The sequence below is a fragment of the Sorex araneus genome, chromosome X (genome assembly GCF_027595985.1).
Source record: "Sorex araneus isolate mSorAra2 chromosome X, mSorAra2.pri, whole genome shotgun sequence".
Lineage (NCBI taxonomy): Eukaryota > Metazoa > Chordata > Mammalia > Eulipotyphla > Soricidae > Sorex > Sorex araneus.
Window position 1 is genome coordinate 229,214,686 of NC_073313.1, and position 19,607 is coordinate 229,234,292.

The window sequence follows — 19,607 nt, forward strand, 5'->3', positions numbered from 1 at the left end:
TGATATTTTATGATCAGGTTTAATTCCACAAATAAAAGAATGATTCAATGCTGGAAAAAATATGTATTTTAACATCATATATATATATACATACATATATATGCACACATATAAATAAAGACACATGTAGCTAGACTACAGAGCACGTTCAAAACCACACATTATCTCTTTTGAAGAAGTACCCAGCATATGGGGTGAAAACAGGCTGGGGGCTGTTATGTAACTCAAGTCTTACAGCACATATGCTTAGATCAGTACTTCTCAGCCAGGAACAATTTTGGCAATGCATGAGGATAATTTTGATGGTCGTGACTGGAGGACTGCTACTGGCAGCCACTGGGTAGAAGCCCGGGATACAATTAAACATCTTACAATACATACACACCACACAAAAAAATAAGTAACCAGTTCAAATTGTCAACAATTGTAGTATTAAGAAACCCTGGATTAGTCAAAGCAATAGTACTGAAGGACAGGGCACTTGCCTTGCATGCGGCTGACCAGGGTTTGATCCCCAGCCTCCCATAAGGTCACCCAAACACCACCAGGAGGAATTCCTGAGTGCAGAGCCAGAAGCCACCCCTGGGCATTGCTAGGTGTGGCCCAAAACAGAGAAACCCTCGCCTGGAGGAAAAGCAACACCTAGATCCAAGTAAGATTCCAGGGTCAAGTCTTTTTTCACTGCACAGCATATGCATTCCTATCACTGAATTAAAACATTTCTATGGGAAAATGCATTTTGAATTGAGAAAAAATAAACTTTAAAACTTACCTAAACATGAGACCGACCTCACCGAAGAGTCATGATTATGAGAAAGGTCAGTTCCCTCTATGAGGAGTCTTCTCCCCCAAATGGAACCACAAGAAAAATTTGTGCATTCTTTTCACCACCAGGCATGATCAAATGGTTGCCCCCCAAGTTGCCCCCCGCCAAAAAAATATATGTATAGCTACTTTTCTCCTGTGACATTAACATTCCATTTTGGTGCTAGAGTAAACTGGCAACCTGGGTTCATTGTCCTGGGAAATGTTTAAAAAAACCAGTGTATTTTAAATACTATTTTGCTGACATCATTTATACAATTTATATTTTAGACAAAAAGGAGCTATGTTACACAAGCAATTATTTTTATGCCTCTGCAACTTTCTCTAAAGGAATAGTGACTTCTGAAAAATGGAAGAGACAGAAAGATATAACTGCTTTCCTTCCATTAAATCTGAGGGCCAATATTTTTCTAACCTGTTTTCTGCTACATGACTTTACTATAACTGTAGCAAGAGAAAGGGACAGTTAATCGGCAACCTCGAGTCCAACAGAGAAGCTTACTTCCATCCACTTCTGAGTAGGTTCATGACAAAAGGGTGAAATATTTCCACCCTTCCCTGCGGCAAAGCTAAAACACAAATAATAAATCTAAACCAGTAAACACGTTTTTCATGCTCACAAGTGAAAACCTGCAAAAGAAAACTACTGGTTTTTCACTGCAGCTGGTGCACTGAGGGGTTGAAGCTTCAAAATGCCTGGTTATAAAAAGCACCAGTGTGTGTGCAGCGTCGTGTGGAGGATGCGTAGGTGGGGGTATAAAAAAGAACAGTATTTTGGTTCTTGAACAGATTTAATTCCTCCATCCCAGCCTCCCACTAATGTTTCTGAGGATATGCAAATGACCCCAGAAGGCCCTCTCTGCCTCTCTACCCACATCTTTTCTCCTGAAAGTCCCTTACTAGGGGAAGGGCACTCTGGTGCCTTTCATTCCTCCTCAATGTGGCCTACCTTGCTTATTGCTGAAGATGATATTTCCTACAACATTCCTTTTTTTTTTATCTTTGTGTGCATGTGTTTGTGTTTGTGTTTTTGTGTGTGGTGTGTGTGTGTGTGTGTGTTTAGGGGGGAGGGGGTGTTAGGAGGGGCCCTAACTTGTAACCTAATCCAGAACTTCAAAGATATAAGGTGCTATGGATTACTTCCCTGGCCCTTAGGATTTTGTGGACTTGAAAATAAACACAACTACTACTCTATACATTTCCTAGGGCCATGGCAACTGCTTTTCATGCAGAAGCCCCAAGTTTGAATCCAGCACCACATGGTCCCCTGAGGACCTCTGGGTTAAAAAAACCTGGTGACCTGCTAGCATCACTGGGGTGATGCTGGTGGTCCCAAGCAGCATCACATCACTGAGCCAAGTACCAGGCCTTCAGGCTGCACAGCTGGACCAACTCTCACTGCTTGTGAGGCCTCCCAAAATTTATATATATATATCTCGACCAAAATTGGGGTTAAAGTAAATTATTAATTGTGTAAATACACTTCTGGCATGAATTTAGAAAAGTAAAAATGGTTTAATAGTATTAGTAAATTTTCTTTTAAAAACATAATTGTTATACTTCATAATTTAAAAAAGAGCTTGTTCCCAATGTTGAATTTTAAGTAGTATTTTAGCAATTACCTCAACAGATATGGGAAAAAAATATTAGTTTTTTTACTCAGCCATCAATTGTTTTAGGGTGTAATCAGAAGCACAAAAAAGCTTTGGATATATGGCTGCAATTATTATGTAGCACCACTGTTTTAATAAAGGTATAAAACAAATTGGGGGGGTGCTAGAGTGATAGCACAGCAGGTAGGGCATTTGCTTTGCATGCAACTGACTGGGGTTTGATTCCCAGCATCCCATATGGTCCCCCAAGCACCGACAAGAGTAATTCCTGAGTGCAGAGTCCGGAGTAACCCCTGTACGTTGCTGGGTGTGACCCAAAAAGAAAAAAATAAAACCCCAAACTTACGGGCTGGAGCGATAGTACAGAGGGTAAGGTGTTTGCCTTGCATGTGGCTAACACAGATTAAATCACTGGCAGCCCATATGGTCCCCCAAGCACTGCCAGGAGAAATTTCTTAGTACAGAGCCAGGATTAAGCCCTGAGCATCAATGGGTGTGGCCCCCAAACAAACTATCAAAAAACCAAATCTAGTAGTAACTTATCTTTCTCCTTAGAGTTCTAAGTATAAACAATTGGTGGTGAGGACTACCTACTATAGGAAAATCTCTAAAATTATTTAATAGCTGTAATTGATAATATAATTGCAATAAGTAAATTATTTGGGGAGTCATAAAATATCAAATTCCTAATTTTTAAATCATAAACATAAAAAATATAATAAACTTATCAGAACATCAATGGATATTTCCATTCATTTTCTGGAAGAAGTCAAATAGAAAGGAGTTTTCAAAACACTGAAATCACACGACCCAAACATATAAACAAACGTAAAAGATGCCTGTCAAGACGTCAGGCTAGGGCTGGGGTGGGGGCAGGGGGGTTAGGAGAGGGAACCCGGAAACACTGGTGGAGGGAAGTTGACACTGGTGGCAGGATCAGTGATGGAACACTGTATGTCAAAATCCCAACTATGAATAACTTTGAAACTCACAGTGCTTTAATAAAATTGGGGAGGGGGGAGAAAAGATTGACAGCTGTACATATATTACCAAAGTACAAATTTATTCCACAACCCACTTCAGTCTATCCACCAACACCATGGCTTCATCCGCCCAGCCTGTATGTGAGTGCCTAATGAACACGGCGCACAATAATAACGATGGAGAACCAGCAGGGAACAAAGCAGAGAAGGGCCATCATGGCATGTGAATAAGTATCTGCTTACAAATTAGCAAAGGAATAAACAGTGCTATGAGAGAATATTCCAGAACAACAACAAGAAAAAATAATTGACAAAGGCAAAACCAACAGGTAGAAGACAGCAGAAATAGTTAAGGTTGATAAGTTTCTAGAAAAGCCTGAAGAAGAACCAGGGAAGAGGGTGGAGCAGAGGTAAAGAGATTAAGAGCCACTGAGAACAGACCCTGGAGGCCTTCAGGCTGACAACACAGCCCATGAGGCTATCATTAGACACTGTTCTCCCCCTTCCCCACACTCACCAGAAACTCAGCGGTGCAGGAGAGATTGAACTGCAGTCCCAGGTAACAGAAGCCACAGACTCCACTGCCCATAGGGACCAGGTAGGTGAAGAAGTTAATGAAGCCAGCTGACAGGTGAGAACTGTGGAGACACAGATGGGGACCGGAATCAGGTAAGGGGCACTGGCATTCACACTGATTGCAGCTCTGTGGGGATGCAGGGGGCTTCCTGAGGCCAAAGAGTAGGGTCCTTTCAATGAAATGCTAGAAATGTTTCTTTTTAATGTTGAAATAGTTCCTTTCTCAAGGCTATATCACCAAATATATGAGGACCACTACTTTGCATCTTCCTACAATATTTTAGATCTATCTCAAAGCAAATGTCTTCTAAATCCTCAACTGCATTGACTTAATAACATGCCTCATCCCCTCCTTAACTATTCATTTATTTAGATTTATAAGCTTTCAATAACAGTTTTTGGCATTCGATGTTTCAACTTCAAGCCCACCACTGGTGTCAGCATACTTCTATCACTGACCCAGCATACTTCTATCCCTTCCTCTCTCCACCCAGCCTACTTAGCAAACTCACTTTGTTTTTTTCAAATTTACTTATTAGAGTTTGTTTGGGTCACATTCTTATACTAGCATTAATCCTTATAGTTTCAAGGTACACGGCTGCTTCATCTGTAAACCAACAAAATATGCCCAAGTCCCTTGACCAATGCCCTTACCAATGTCAGGTGGTTCCTCATTTCTGCACCCCCAACTTCAACTTCACTGACATTCTCACTATCTTAATTGGCTTTTAAATATGCACTAATATTTCATATCGAGAAAACAAACAGAAAAACTATTTGATATTCTATTCTTATTGTCCTTTATTCCTTCTTCCAGTTTTTAATTATGCACCATGATTTACAACACTGTTAATAACAGAATTTCAGAGCTAGAGAGATAGTACAGCTAGTAGTACCTAGCACCCAACCAACCCAGGTTCAATCCCTGGGACCCTAAGCACTGCCAGGAATGATCCCTGAGTAACACTGGGTGTGGTCCAAAAACAATAACAAAACTTAACACATCCAATATTCCAACTCCAAACCCATCACCTGTGTCAGTGTCCTCCAGTGTCTCAAGGTATCTCCCACCCACCCTACCCTACCCTTGGCAAACTTTTGTTTTGTTATAGTTATAGTTTAGGTTATATATTTATGTATGTTTTGATACACATAGTTATCTCACCATCAAAGCACTAAAGAACATCCACTAATGTCCCCATACCATGTCAGTAGACCTCCTCATTCCAACACTACCACTACTGGGCATTCTCAGTTCAGTAATCCGGAGCCAAAGATTGTTACCATTTGATTCCTTCTATTCCCTTGTTTCATTTATATTTTGCAGATGGGTGAGATCACACAGTGCTTGTGCACCCTTTAAGTCAGTGTTTTGGACATGGATAACAGTGAAGAAAAGAGAACACTTTATTAGATCAGGGAAACGGCTCAAAGGACTGGAACACATTCTTCACTTGGATTTGGCGACCCAAAGTATAAGTTCCCTGAGGTGTCTGAGAACTGCTCCCTAACCCTACCCCAAAAGAATGTGTTGCTTATTAAAAATAAATTTTATATGTAAACTCGGATGTTTCAAACTGTTGATCTATCATAGTGCTTATTGATGTTTTATCTTTTTAAGCAATCTACTTAAAGAGTATTCAGCAAGTATTTAGACATTTTGTTTAGCACATTGGTACTCTGTTCTTATATAGCTTGCAATGTATTCTTGGTGAAAAAACTTTTGGTCTCGGAGGTCCGGAGCAGCCACGCATGACACAGCCCTCTGCTCCTTAAAGACTATGATCCATGAAGGCTACTAGCCCATTTTGGCACCCAGAGACTTATAGAAATGCATCTAGACTGTGAGCTGCGCTACGACCCCATGCCACCCGGGGAGGGGGAAGGATTTTCTCTCCCAATGCTTTCTTTCTAGGGGGAAGACGGCAGCGGCAGCAGCACCAGCGCCCACGTGGTGTCTGCCATTTTCTAGGACTCACAACCCAGAGTATGCAAACTAGCTAGGGGAGGACCACCTGCTACCATAGTTGCTATTGATGAAGAGAGTCGAAATAAAAAGACTTTGCGGCCCTCCATACCTCCAGGATGCTACATGAACTGTTTGCATTCATGAACAAAGAAGTCGTAAATTAAAAAATTGTGTTCATGAAATTACCAAACTTTAAAAAAAAGTGATGTAATAAAATTTGACCTTCATGATATAATAAAATCTGAACTTCAAGTGTTCAAAAAAAAATTTGGTATCATAAAAGGAGACAATACAAAGTAGTTCAAAATTACATATAAATGTGCAGAGCAAATATATGTAGGACAAAGCCACAAGAGTGAGATTCTGAGCAGGTGGTATAATTGAGAAGGATATGGATTGATATCGAGGAGACACACCCTTATGTTTAGAGACAACTGGGTAAAGGAATCATCTACACCAGCATAACTCAAAAAGGGACCCAATAGCCACCAGTGGTCCACTGGGAACTGATTTGCTACTGGTCTGTGAAAAAAAGCACAAAAATGGAGAGTAAGCAGTTATAAACTCTTCAAGCACTTTTGATATTTAAGCTTGGAGTCAGTAGACTTTGTCAGATGCACAGGTCATAGTCAGGTTAGGGTAGGCAGTCTAGTACAGTGCAAAAGGACCACATTACAACTATAGTGCTTTCAGATTAGCTAATCCAAAAGTGCATAAAATCCAGAAATCATTCCCTATTTCAAGAAGAAAATGAGATACTATAAAACTGTTGAAATGTATTGCTAATAAGAGATGAAGACTTTATTTAAAAATGACAATACCACTTGCTTTACCTTAAAAGATTTAAATAAATATACTGGTTAGCTAAATTTCCTCTTAAAATTTCTTTCTTCATTCCTGTCAACACACCCTCTTATGAGACTTGTTTCTTTACTATGTTATTAAAACCAAATCTAGAACATTTTAGATAGATACTACAGCTTAAGAGTAGCATATCATAGGGGCTGTAGTGATGATCCAATGAATAAGTGTGCTTGCCATGCATGTGCTGAACTGGGTTCAATCCCAGGCATCCCACTTGGTCCCCCAAGCACTGCCAAAAGTAATTCCTGAGTTCATAGTCAGGAGTAACTCCTGCACATTGCCAAGTGTGGCCCAAAAACAAAATGAATAACCAAAAAAAGAATAACATGCCATCAATCCAAATAAGAAAAACATACATTCAGAAATATAACAGGCTCACCTATAGAGTTCAAAAATAAAAAAGTAACAATATTTCATCCTCATAAGTTCAAATAATCAACAATGGCAAAATGACCATCTTACCTAAACTACTATATAGGGTCAATGCAATCCCTATCCAAATTCAGATAACATTTTCCAAGGACTTAGAAAAGTCAACAGCATGGTACTGAAATAAAGAACGACCCTCCAACCAATGGGTCAGAATAGAATATCCAAGGATAAACCCCCATATATATGATCAGCTCATTTTTGACAAAGTTGAAAGCATGAGATGGAATAAAGACAGCCTCTTCAACAGATGGTGCTAGGAGGACTGGATAACCGTGTGCAAGAATCCATATCTCATATCTCATACCATACACTAAAGTCAACTCAAAGTCGATCAAAGACCTTGAGATCAGACCTGAATCTACAAAGTAGAGGAAAATATAGGCATAACACTGCAAGCCTTAGAACTCAAAGGAGTTTTCAACGACATAAAGCCATTGGCAAAGGCTACAGAATCAAAACAAAAATAGGACTGCGTTAAACTTAAAAGTTCTTATATGGCAAAGATACACAAGCTAAAACTAACAAAAACTGAGTGGGGGAAAATATTTACTCAACACATCAGATAAAGGGTTGATATCCAGGAACTATAAAGTACTCACAAAGATAAAAAAAATTAATAAATCTAAGAGCCCCATCAAAAAGAGGAGAAAAAATGAACAGGGGGAGGGGAGAAAAAATGAACAGACACTTCTCTGAGTAAGACCAAGGGATCGCCAACAGGCACATGAAAAAAATGCTCAACATCATTTATTTTTAGGGAAATCTAAACCAAGACAACAATGATCTATCATCTTACACCAGTGAGAATAACACTTATCAAAAATACTGGACAATCTCTGCTGGCAGGGATGTGGTGAAAAAGAAACCCTCCTCCACTACTGGTGAGGATGTTTTCTGGTCCAAACCCTCTATAAAATAGTATGAAGGGTTCTCAGTAAACTCAGAATTGAGTTCCCATGTGACCCAGTAATTCCCCAGCACAGAAAAACATTCATTCAAAAGAAAATATGCACACTATTATTCATTGCAGCACTCAGTACAATAGCTAAGATTTATAAACTTAGATGTCCAGTGACAAGTGGATCATAAAAATATGGTGTGTATGTATGTGTATATATATGTATATATAGTATTCCACATATATAAATGGAATACTACATAGCTGTAAAGAATAATAAAATCATGCAATTTGCAGAAACATGATTGAAACTGAAAGACATCACATTAAATGAAGACAGACAAAGGATATATAGTACAGCAGGTAGGGCGTTTGCCTTGCACAAGACTGACCCAGGTTCAATCCCCAGCATCTCATATGGTCTCCAAGTACCACCAAGAGTAAGTCCTGTGTACAGAGCCAGAAGTAAGCCCTGAGCATTGCTGGGTGTGACCGAAAAAGGAAAAAAAAAGAAGGATAAACAGAGGATGATATCACTTTTATGTGGTATTTAGAACGAACTGGCTGAGCGAATGCAATGTTTTAAAGGGGGGAAATGCCCAGATCACCTTTGGCCCCAGAGTACAGAAAGGAGAAGGAAAGAAAGAGTGGTTGGGAAGGGGAGAAGAGACAGATAAGAAGCAATGGGTGCCAGGCAAGGGGATTCGGGTAAAAGGTGGTGTTACAGAATAACAGAGCCAAATATCCAAACTAGAGTCAACAACAGTGGAATTAAGATATCCAAACTTAACAACTGAACTTAGAAAGGTGCCTGTCAAGGGAGCAAACTGGGGGGTGGGGGGTGGGGTTGGGGGTTGGAGGGGCTTATGGCTTATGGAAGGGAATCTGGGAACACTGGTGCAGGGAAGTTGACACTGGTAGTTGGATCGGTGCTGCAATACTGTATGTCTAAAACTCAAGAATGAATAACTTTGTAAATTATGATGCTTTAACAAAAGACAAAATGTGAAAAACACCTGACATTATAATTGAAAATATGTTAATGATATTCACAGTTCCAAGTCTGTAAGAAAATAAGAAAAATCACTACTTGATTTACAATTATTTGTTCAATTACAATTGCAGATTAGCAAAGAAAAACACTTTCCTGTGTACAGTTTTTTATAATTATAAATTCTGCATTTTCCCCATGTTATGCTTGTTATTTACTGGAATGTCACTTTATGTGTTGAATCCAATAATTAAAGTCTGAGCTTATGTTTTATATGCATGATTTAAATTTTCTAGTAACGTATAGTACCAATTCACAATGTGTTGAAAATTAAAATTTGAAAGAATAATTCGAGATGCAAAAACTTTGAGAAAAAATGCTAACTGCTAGAAAATAAGGCAAAATCATGCAAATATAGCTTTCTCTGGGGACATATTTTTCAAATTTGGTGAGGAGGAGAGTTACTTGGTAATAATCTGAGAATTCAATCACAATGAATCAGAATCAAGCACTACTGCAAACTGTTCAAGAAATGTCCGTGTCTTTTTAGTAAAAAATCAGCTAGGCTAGACCTTGGATAATCCATCTCATTCTTCACAAGCTTCCTACTGCGTAATTTATCAGAAACCAAGTCCCCAAGTCCTAGACTAAATTAAGCCAATTTATTATTAAGCAGGTACCACATGTTTTATAGCTCTAGGAAGTTCTCAGTACTTCAAATCTAAGATAAAAGATCCCCCTAGAGGGATGTCCAGGAGGAGCCTGCCCTGGCATACGGCACAAGCAGCAACTCACCAGCTTTCCTCAGTCCAATCATACACTGGCACTTTTATGAGTGAAAATGATCTCTAACATCATTTAAGCTAATTAAGACACTCTGATATAAATTTCTGAGTAATATTTGACATTCTAAATATTCAACACTGAAGGTGTTAAGTCCTTATTAGGGCACCTGAAATAATAACAGTCTCTAAGGAGCCGATTAAGCAAGGATCACACCATTTATACTGAAGCACCTTCAAAGTAAATTAGTAGAGATACAATCAAAAACTTCATTTCACTAGCTCTACCGCAATAAAGCCTCTGATGACAGGAAGCCATGAATAAATCTTCAATGTTTGCTAATCTCCTATTTGAACAAGGAGTAAAATTTTGGCTTAGTGCCTTTGGCAAACATCAGAATCCACCTAGAACTTAATTACACTGTTTTGTTTTCATTACAATGATTTTTACAGTTACCTCCTCTCTTCTGTTTAAAATGATACAGAGCTACCTTTCAAATACGTTTTCTTAGGTCAAACAAAGACTGATTAAATTAAAAATATTAGGTTATCAACAGAACATTTTTTGAGGCAAAAATGTGAAAAAATTGCTTTGACCTAATTTATATATACTCCCAACTAACCCCAAATACTCAAAAATACAACTCCCACAGTTTGACGTTATAGCAGCTACTGCTAAAAAGGACTGGAGCTCATAATTTCCCGTAATTCCCATAAATTACCGTAATTACCAAAATATCACAGAGATAAGTCCCTCTATCATTACTGAAACCTTTTTCCCTCTAACATTCCACAGAAAGAATGTGGCTGAAAATTCAGCCTTCCTATATAGCATCTGTGTTCATTAAATTTTAACAGTATAAATTAGGAAGGGAAGAAAGCTTTTATACACATCCAGTTAAGACAAAGGATGACTCCAATCCTTTTGTATTAACACAGTTATGGAATTATGGGCTCTTTTCTTCTTTTACCCTTTCTCTAATTTTTAAATAATATTGAGGGGGGAGTGTTTGGAGGGGATGCAAGGGATGCGTATAAAATGCAATACAAAAAATATTCAGAGGTACCTCCGCCTGATGCAATGAGTAACAGAAGATTTTGAACCCAAATATACAGGACCATATATACAGATCATTCTGCACCTCATCTCAGAGAACTACATTAGGAAGTTGCCCCCTTCTGGGGCACTATGAGGTCCCAATTCCTCCTCAACAGGCTCTACTATCTTCCAATAATTTCAAATCCATCCTTAGTTCAGTGCCCACAAGATTCTTATCCACCTGGGCATCCTCTCTGTCCCTGACTCTCCTAGGCAGCTCCTCTGGCTCCTGGTTAGCCTCCCACTTGCCAGGCCCACCGGTGCCCCTGGGAGCAGCATCTATCTCCACTACAAGGCATACTGCCTCATAATCCAGGATATTTTATTTATCTGTGTCCCCCGCATCATACATGCTCAGAGCTTAGCTCAGCACAGACAAGCACAATAGATGTCTGCTTTGAGACTGTAATTAATTTCATTTGCAATCTTCTCTTTTAAAAACAGAATAGTAACTAATAGTAACTAATACAAGTATTAGTTACTATGTCTTTGAATGCTTTCCATCCTAAATATCATTGAATGTGAGCTTCAGTTTTCTGAGGTACTTATTGCTATTCCTGCCATACCAATAAGCAAGCAAAGCAGGGAGAGGCTAAGCATGTCCTAGTATAATCTCAATCCCACAGAGATGATGGAGCGTCTAGACGTTAGGAGAAACTGACTCTCCCCTGCCAGCCTGAGCCACTGTTCACAGGTTCCCCAGCACAGCAGACATGCTAAGCACTGTCATCAACTCCTCTCCCAAACATCGCAACAGGCATTCAACAACTATACCCAAAAAAAGAAAACCAATCAACAAAAATAAACAAGGTAGGGTGTTGACTAATTGCTTCAGTGTGACATCAGCATGTTAATGAGTCTCAGGTTCTAAGGAAATCTTACACACTTTCTTCTTTCTGAAAAACACATAAGTGTAAAATTCCATTATGAACTTTTGATTTATAAAAAGGAAAAAAAATATGCTTGAAACTTTTTGTCTCCTTGTTCCAAAATTAGAGATTAGTTCACCAGTGATGGGAGTGGGGGGGGAGTCGGAGCTGAAAAGTTTCTCTAAAATACTTAGAGAAAGATGGACACAGATTCACAGACCATAAATACTTCTGAGCTTTTCTTTCTCGCTAAGGACCAGAAATAATTAGGGGAAAAGAAAAAAGTAATGTTTAAGCTGAAATCTTTTTTATTTTGCTATTTTTTGGTTTTATTATTTTTAGGACTATTGTGGGAATTCTACAAACCCGGTGTGATTTTTTTTTTTATGTTTGCTGTATCTTCTATGTGTTTTAGAAGTGAACAAAATCACTAGTTTCTTTGTTGAGGTATGAAATGCTATTTTGAAAAAAATTTTAAGGGGCCCAACACTGGGTCAGGGTTCACTCCTAGTGGGTCTTGGGGTGGTGCAGACTGAACCTGAACTGGCTGTGTTCAAGGCAGGAGGCTTAACCCCTGTACTATCAGCTCCTTAAAAAGATTATTTTTTAAAGGCCAAGAATTTATGTTCAGCAATAGTCTGAACACATACTTAATTTAATCTAAACTTGAACATAAATCAAGTATTATATAACCTGTAATTTATTTTAAAATACCACAGCAAGACTGTATACAGCAAGGCTGTATAACATATATGCTAAGCTTGAGCCATACTTTAACAGGCACTATAGATTCCAAAAATGTTCAACTGACATTAAATTAAAAGATCAACATTTCCAGAGAGTTATCTTTTTCTCTGATCCACAAGGGGTTGTAGATCGACGGTGTTGTAGATGTTAGCAGCAAGTTTCACTGATAAAATTTGTGGTGCTTAAGATGTCAGGACTGCCCACTTCCATGAACCTTGGATAAAGACCTAATGGCTGAACAAAACGTGGTGTCCTGGATTGAATATCAGAACTAAAATGGATATTAGTGGGATAAAGATTAGAATTTAGTTAATATTAATGTGTCATTGGTGATTTCTTCATTTTGACAAGTATGCCACAGTAATGTAGAAGATTAACAAAAAGAGAAATCTGGTAAAATGTATATGAAAGATCAGGTAAAATGTATATGAAAATTCTATCTTATCTTCAATTTTTTTCTGAAAGTATCCCCAAAATAATCTAGTAAATTTGTAGACTATGACACTGAAACTAACACCTTAGACATGCCTCTTCTATGGCCTATACATCTCTATTATCCATGTCTACTCCAAGCAAGTCCTACCAACTTAACCAGAGATTAGCAACAACTTTCTACCTGAAGATCCCTTTAGTTTTCCAAGAAAATTCAACCATGCAATGTTCCCCCAAATAAGCACCTAAGAAGACAGATTTCTGGGGTTTGAAAAAGTTTACAGAACAGATTCTATGATTGCTTTATAATTTCTTACAAAGAAATTATTTCTTGCACCTTTAGGTGCAATAGAATAAAGTTTAGAATTTATTTTCAACATAAGCCAATAAGAAAGTTCACCTTAACTGGGAGCGGTGATAGATGTTTACCACAGTGAATTAGCCTAATTGTTGCACATAAATATAATAGTTTAGATCAGGTTGTAATATGATACTCAAAATAGTTGCTTTTCTTTTTTTTCTTTTTTTATTTTTTAATTAGTGAGTCACAGTGAGGGTACAGTTACAGATTCACACATTTTCATGCTTGTTTTTCCCTCATGCAATGTTTGAGAGCCCATCCCTCCACCAGTGACCATTCTCCACCTCCAATGAATCCAGTATCCGTCCCACCCCCCCTCAACCTAATCCCCCCCCACCCCACCCCACCTCTGTGGCGGGGCATTCCAATTTGATATCTCTCTTTCCTTTTGGGTGTTGTGGTTTGCAATAGGGAATTGAGTGGTCATCCTGTTCAGTCTCTAGTCTACTTTCAGCACGCATCTCCCTTCCTGCGCAGGATCTCCAATCACATATTACTTGGTATTCCCTTCTCTATCTGGGATGACTTTCCCCCAGCGTGTGAGGCCAGCTAAAATAGTTGCTTTTCATGACAAATGGAGTATGATATCCCATACTAAAGCCAAGTAGTTAACATGGAGAGAAGCAGGTTACAGAAAATTCAATTTAAATATGATGGGTATCCAAGTTTCGTAGGAGCAAAGAGATTGGTAACAATTAACTGTATGAAAGACAAAACTATTCATAAGGCCAAGAAAAAGTATACTAAAACCCAACTGTGGTTTGGGGATGTAAATGTAGAAGAAAGCAGAGGTTTAAAATCAAGGGACAATCTTTCCATCCATTCTGAAAAGTTGCTCACTGCCAAAAGCCAGTGGTGATGCCAAAAAAAAAAATTCAAGTCAGTCACTTCAGAGTATTTTCTTCTGCCCTCAGTGTCCTTTTTCACTTCATCACAATTGTAAAAAGCAAGAACCGAAAAACTAAACCTACCATTAGTCACCAGTTTATACCTGATTTTCACAGAAAATTTAAGAGATCAACAAATGTTTTTCACACTATTATTTCAGTAATACATATGAATATTATCTTGAATGACTTTAACCCAGCACTGTACCTGATATAATTGTTCCTGCCCAACATGAGAGCTCACCCTCCCAATGAGTAGAAATATGAAAGGCACTGTAAATCACAAGAAACCCTTCTTAGACCGTCAAACTTACTCAATGTTAACTAATTTAACAGAGGTGTCATGTTAAAACATATATATAAACAAAATAAATTTGCAATAATTTCTCAAATGGCACATTTCGAGAAATTTTAAATTTGCAGAACACTTTGGACTGTATTTCAAGGGAGATTATAATCCTTACTAAAAGAATTCAGTGAACACTGGTGAAGGGACGGGTGTTTGAGCATTGTATAACTGAGACTTAAACCTGAAAGCTTTGTAACTTTCCACATGGTGAATTAATAAAATAAATTAAAAAAAAAGAGTTCAGTGAAGCTGCGGCTGGAGAGATAGGCATCTGCCTTGTATGGGATCGACCCCAGATTCAACTCCTGACACCCAATATGGTCCCCCAAACCTTGCCGGGAGTGAGAATTACTGCCCCCCCCACACACACATACATAAAAGTGGGGGGAGGGGAAGAAATTTTCAGTGAATAAATTGGATAGATAGTATAGGGAACAAGGTGTTTGCCTTGCATGTAGCCCAGCCTGTTTGGATGGCCAATCCCACGTATGGCTCTTCCAAGCATTGCCAGGACAGGGCTGGGAGTAAGTCTTGAACCTGTTGGGTGGGGCCCAATAACCGCGCTAAAATAGTAGGGGAGGGATTTCAGTGAAAACTTTTAAGCAATACATTAAATGACTTTTGTTAAGCCTATTTTAGAAGCAGATAGGCAAATAAATGCTTTTTAAAAGCTCACAGACATGAACATGCCTAGGTTTCCCTTTTTAAGTATTTCAACATCTTAAATATAGAATGAAAAGTGTTTTTGTTTATAAAGGCCATTAAAGATTTTCTTATTCTTAGAAAAAGGATCCCATACCTTGGGCTCAATAGATAATGATGGAGATGATGACAATCAGGTTAACAGTGGTATCTTTGATTAATGCTCACCTGTACTTACAGGAGATAAACAGCCATTACTTAATGTGTCAAATTCTTCCCTTGATAAGACTTATCAATAGGTTTCTTTAAATGATTCCATCCTCAAGTGGAAGATAAATTACTAAGTAATAAGATAAATATCAGCGTTGTTGCCTTTATTGTTAAGAATTGACTAATTAATAGAAAACAAAGCCAAACGTATTATTTTCTTAATTGCATAAAAGCAACTTAAGTATTAGCATATTCTCTATCTAGGGAGATGAAAAGCCTCTCCACTTAAAAATGATTTGTTGGGTCCAGAGCGATAGTACAGCAGGTATAGTGTTTGCCTTGCATGTGGCCAACCCGGCTTCAATCTCCGGCATCCCATTTGGTCCCCTGAGCACCCTCAGGAGTGATTCCTGAGTGCCGAGCAGGAATAACCCCTGAGTATTGCTGGGTGTGACCCCAAAAAAAAGCAAAAAAGAAAGAAAAGAAAACCTAAAGAAAACAAAAATGATTTGATGCCTAAAGCAACCAAAAATTAATAGACTTCCAAAGTCTGCTGAGTCAGTGGAAGAAGAACCAAGACCATAACTGTGGCATCCCTGGCATTATAATCCCAGCTCCACTGACCAGAACATGATGCTCCATCAAAAAGCAAAACAAAACAAAACAAAAAGAAGGCTTTTCTATTGTACACATCCAAGGCATTGTCAATACATCACTGCTTCATTGTTCTGCCCGTTCTTCTTCAGAGCAACTACAAGTATGTGGTCATGCCTGGTTCTTTTCCTAATTCTAGTTAAAGTCAGAGGAGAGACAATTCCACATCCCTGCAACTTTTAATTCTTCAGAAATCCAAATTCATCATTTATATATGTTTTGTTCAAAGGCTTGTGTAAGAGAAAAAGTAAGCAGAAAGATGAACCAACTGTCTGAAAATCTGTGGCTCTCTCTGATTTGTATTTGTGAAATACTTCCAAAACTGTCAAATACAATTTCACTTATCTACGCAGGAAGTTGTGGTTACCCAGAACCAGAGTGATTTGACTAATGAGAACAATTCTGGCCTTGACACTCTCTTAACAATTTTCTCAGAACAGAAACTGAATGTGATCAAGGGTTATAACCACACATAGAAATCACAATATTGGGCCAGAGTAATAGTTCAGCAGACAGGACATTTGCCTTGCATGTGGCCAACCCGAGTGTTCAATCCCCAGCATCCCATGATTCCCCGAGCACCGCCAGGAGTAATTCCTGAGTTCAGAGACAGGAGTAATCCCTGAGCATCACCACGTGTGATCTGAAGAGCCAAAATAAAAAAGAAAAGGAAATCACATCATAAGGAATAAATGTTCTTGCACAGATTAAGCTCTCACATCTAAGACAAAAGAAGATTGTTTTTGCCAGAGCAAAATCATCCGACTAAGTACTCAAAGGGCTGCTGGTCTTCATATAGTCCTTATGTGATGCCAGAAGCCAAGAAGAATGATGGTCTGGAAGAAGAATGTGAAAGGATATCCAGAGGTAAAATCATACGCCGCTATCTCCATTCACAGTTTGGACAGTGACTAAATTTTGTTTGGTAACGGGGTCTCAAACAAGTCATAAAAAATACATTTTAAGATATTTTATTAAGTCAAAGCTAATTCTAGTCCTAATGCTAACCCTCTTTTAATTTTGGGTAAGTCACAAGTTACTTGAATCTTGTTTCTCTCCCTATTAAATAGAAATAATCATGCCAACCTCAGATCATTATAAGTATAAAAGTCATTAGGGAGGTATACTGAAGGAGATGACATGGCTATAGTGAACATTCTTTAGGACAGTGTATATGCCTCTATCAAGCTCCTTCTGGAATCCTGACATGCCAGGGCAGCTCCAACCAGGTGGATGAACAATCACATGGGGATGTCTGGAAGTACCTGATTGACAGTGAACAGTAATGATGTCGAAACAACCGTCCATTCATATCGGAGCTGTCACATGGGATATAAAGATCTCTGTTCTTTTGGTCAACATATTATTGGATTTCCTTCTTACAGCAGCCTAGCCATCTAATAAAGTTAAAAGCTAAGTACAAATAATCCTGTGCAAACCAAATCCCATTTACTGACCTTTTGGGCCCTTACAATATTGGCCTACACTTTGTGTGTCTGTTCAATGGTTACTTGGATGTCAAAACTTCAAAGTCAGGATGTTTTATAAAATAATCCAAGATTCTTTATAAAAAGGGAAAAATCAGGTCATTCAAGTGCATTGCCGGCCATGATCCAGGGACTCACAGATGAACCCTGGAACAGAGCAGCTTGCTGCAGAGACGTCTCCGGACCCCAATTATTTAAAGTTGTAGAATTCCAGGAGCACATGGCCACTTTCTCAGCAGTACGACATAGCATTTTTTTTTTTACTTTATTATTAAATCACTGTGAGACAGACCTTTACAGACATTTCATACTATTAATAACTGTCGTCCCGTTGTTCATCTATTTGTTTGAGCAGGCACCAGTAACATCTCCATTGTGAGACTTGTTACTGTTTTGGGCATATTAAATATGCCACGGGTAGCTTGCCAGGCTCTGCCATGAAAGAGGGATACCCTCTGTAGCTTGCCAGGCTCTCTGAGAGGGACGGAGGAATCGAACCTGGGTTGGCCACATGCAAGGAAAACACCCTGCCCGCTGTGCTATCACTCCACCCCAATGGACTGGAGCAATAGCAGAGCGGGTAGGGCGTTTGCCAGCTAGTATTACAGGAGAAAAACCCAAATGACTTATGCCATTACCTTACTGAGGTATCAGGAGACATTTGAAAGAGGAGGAAGAAAGAAGGAGGGTAGGAGAGAGGTGTAGGATGACATTACTTTGTCCTTTCCCCCCTTGCCACAAGTAGCTTGTCCCGGTTTTCCCCAGAGTTTAGGCTTACCCCAGTCTCACCCATCAAGGTGTTCCCGAATCTCTCCCATCCCTTTGTTTAGCTATAATCACTTCTCCATGCTCTCTTCCCCAAAAGAGTTAATCCACAGCTTTCCCTTAATCTGACTCTGCTAATTTGTAAGGTCAGAGCTTCCTAGGATACTGAATTTATATTATATAAGTTAAAATTGCCTTTCTCCTCTTCTTGTGCCTTTTGAATAATTTACTTTAAAGCTATGTCTGTTTTGTATAGACACAAGAAGACAATATTATGTTTTTATAACTTGGGAATTAATTGGCCTCGAATGTTATTCCCTCCTGGGCATCTGCTTTCTCCATTTAAGCCTCAGTTGCCCTCAGTTCCTAGCACCCCAAAGCAGGGTCCCCGACGTGGAATAGGAAGGATCCAGGACAAGCGATGAGTTATGTGCTACCCTGGCATCGAGATGGGCCTGGCCAAAGTGCCTAATTCTTAACTATAAGTTAAGAGCTTGATCATAGACAAATGCTGTCATGATCCAATAGTAATTATGAGACTGGGACCCTGCCAGGGATAGGAAAGACTGATCTGGCCTGAGCACTGTAGTCTGAGAGCAATTCTATAAGCTTTAATGCATCTCTTATTGTGTCCATACAAAATAATTAATATTATGAATTCTTATATGTTTGCTGGCTGAGGAGAAGAGAAATACATTCATGGGACTCCACCCTTGGGTGGATCCTCCTGCTGAAAGAGAATTAAGTCCTAGGAGAAGCATCCCCTAGGGAAAGGAACCTTACCCTATTGATGGGGACCACACCTATGTGTACACCCCAACCTCCCCCCCCCCGAATGCTGTGGAAATTTAATTAGGCTGTAAGAGTGGGTTGGGGGGCGAGATCCACGGGCCAGATCCATGGCCAGATCCACGGGGGCCAGATCGACAGATCCAGAGAGAGACCAAGAGCGGGAGAGAAGCGGAGAGAGAATGAAATAAACTGATCGAGCAACCAGTCTGGCCTTCTTCCTTCCATCACCTGCCCCTGACCGACAGCACACACAGCGGTTCCGGGGCACCGAACATGGGGGTGAGACAGAGCCGCCCGGAGAGCCCGAGAGTGCACTCACCCCTCAGCGAGCTTTAGTTTTTTACAGAGAGGGAGAGAGAAAGAGAGGGAGAGAAGGAGAA

The 19,607-nt window shown here is 39.3% G+C and overlaps 1 protein-coding gene across 5 annotated transcripts in view; it reads right to left on the reverse strand.

The window, feature by feature from the left end:
* Positions 1 to 19,607, reverse strand: part of HECW2 (HECT, C2 and WW domain containing E3 ubiquitin protein ligase 2) — a 396,920-nt gene that overhangs the window by 313,280 nt on the left and 64,033 nt on the right. For 4 of the 5 annotated variants that reach the window (XM_055120479.1, XM_055120478.1, XM_055120481.1 and 1 more), the window contains exon 2: positions 3,939 to 4,059. The exons of the other annotated variant lie outside the window; for it this stretch is intronic. The gene's annotated coding sequence lies outside the window, so the exon portion shown is untranslated. The remainder of the gene's footprint in view (positions 1 to 3,938; positions 4,060 to 19,607) is intronic. 5 annotated transcript variants of the gene reach the window in all.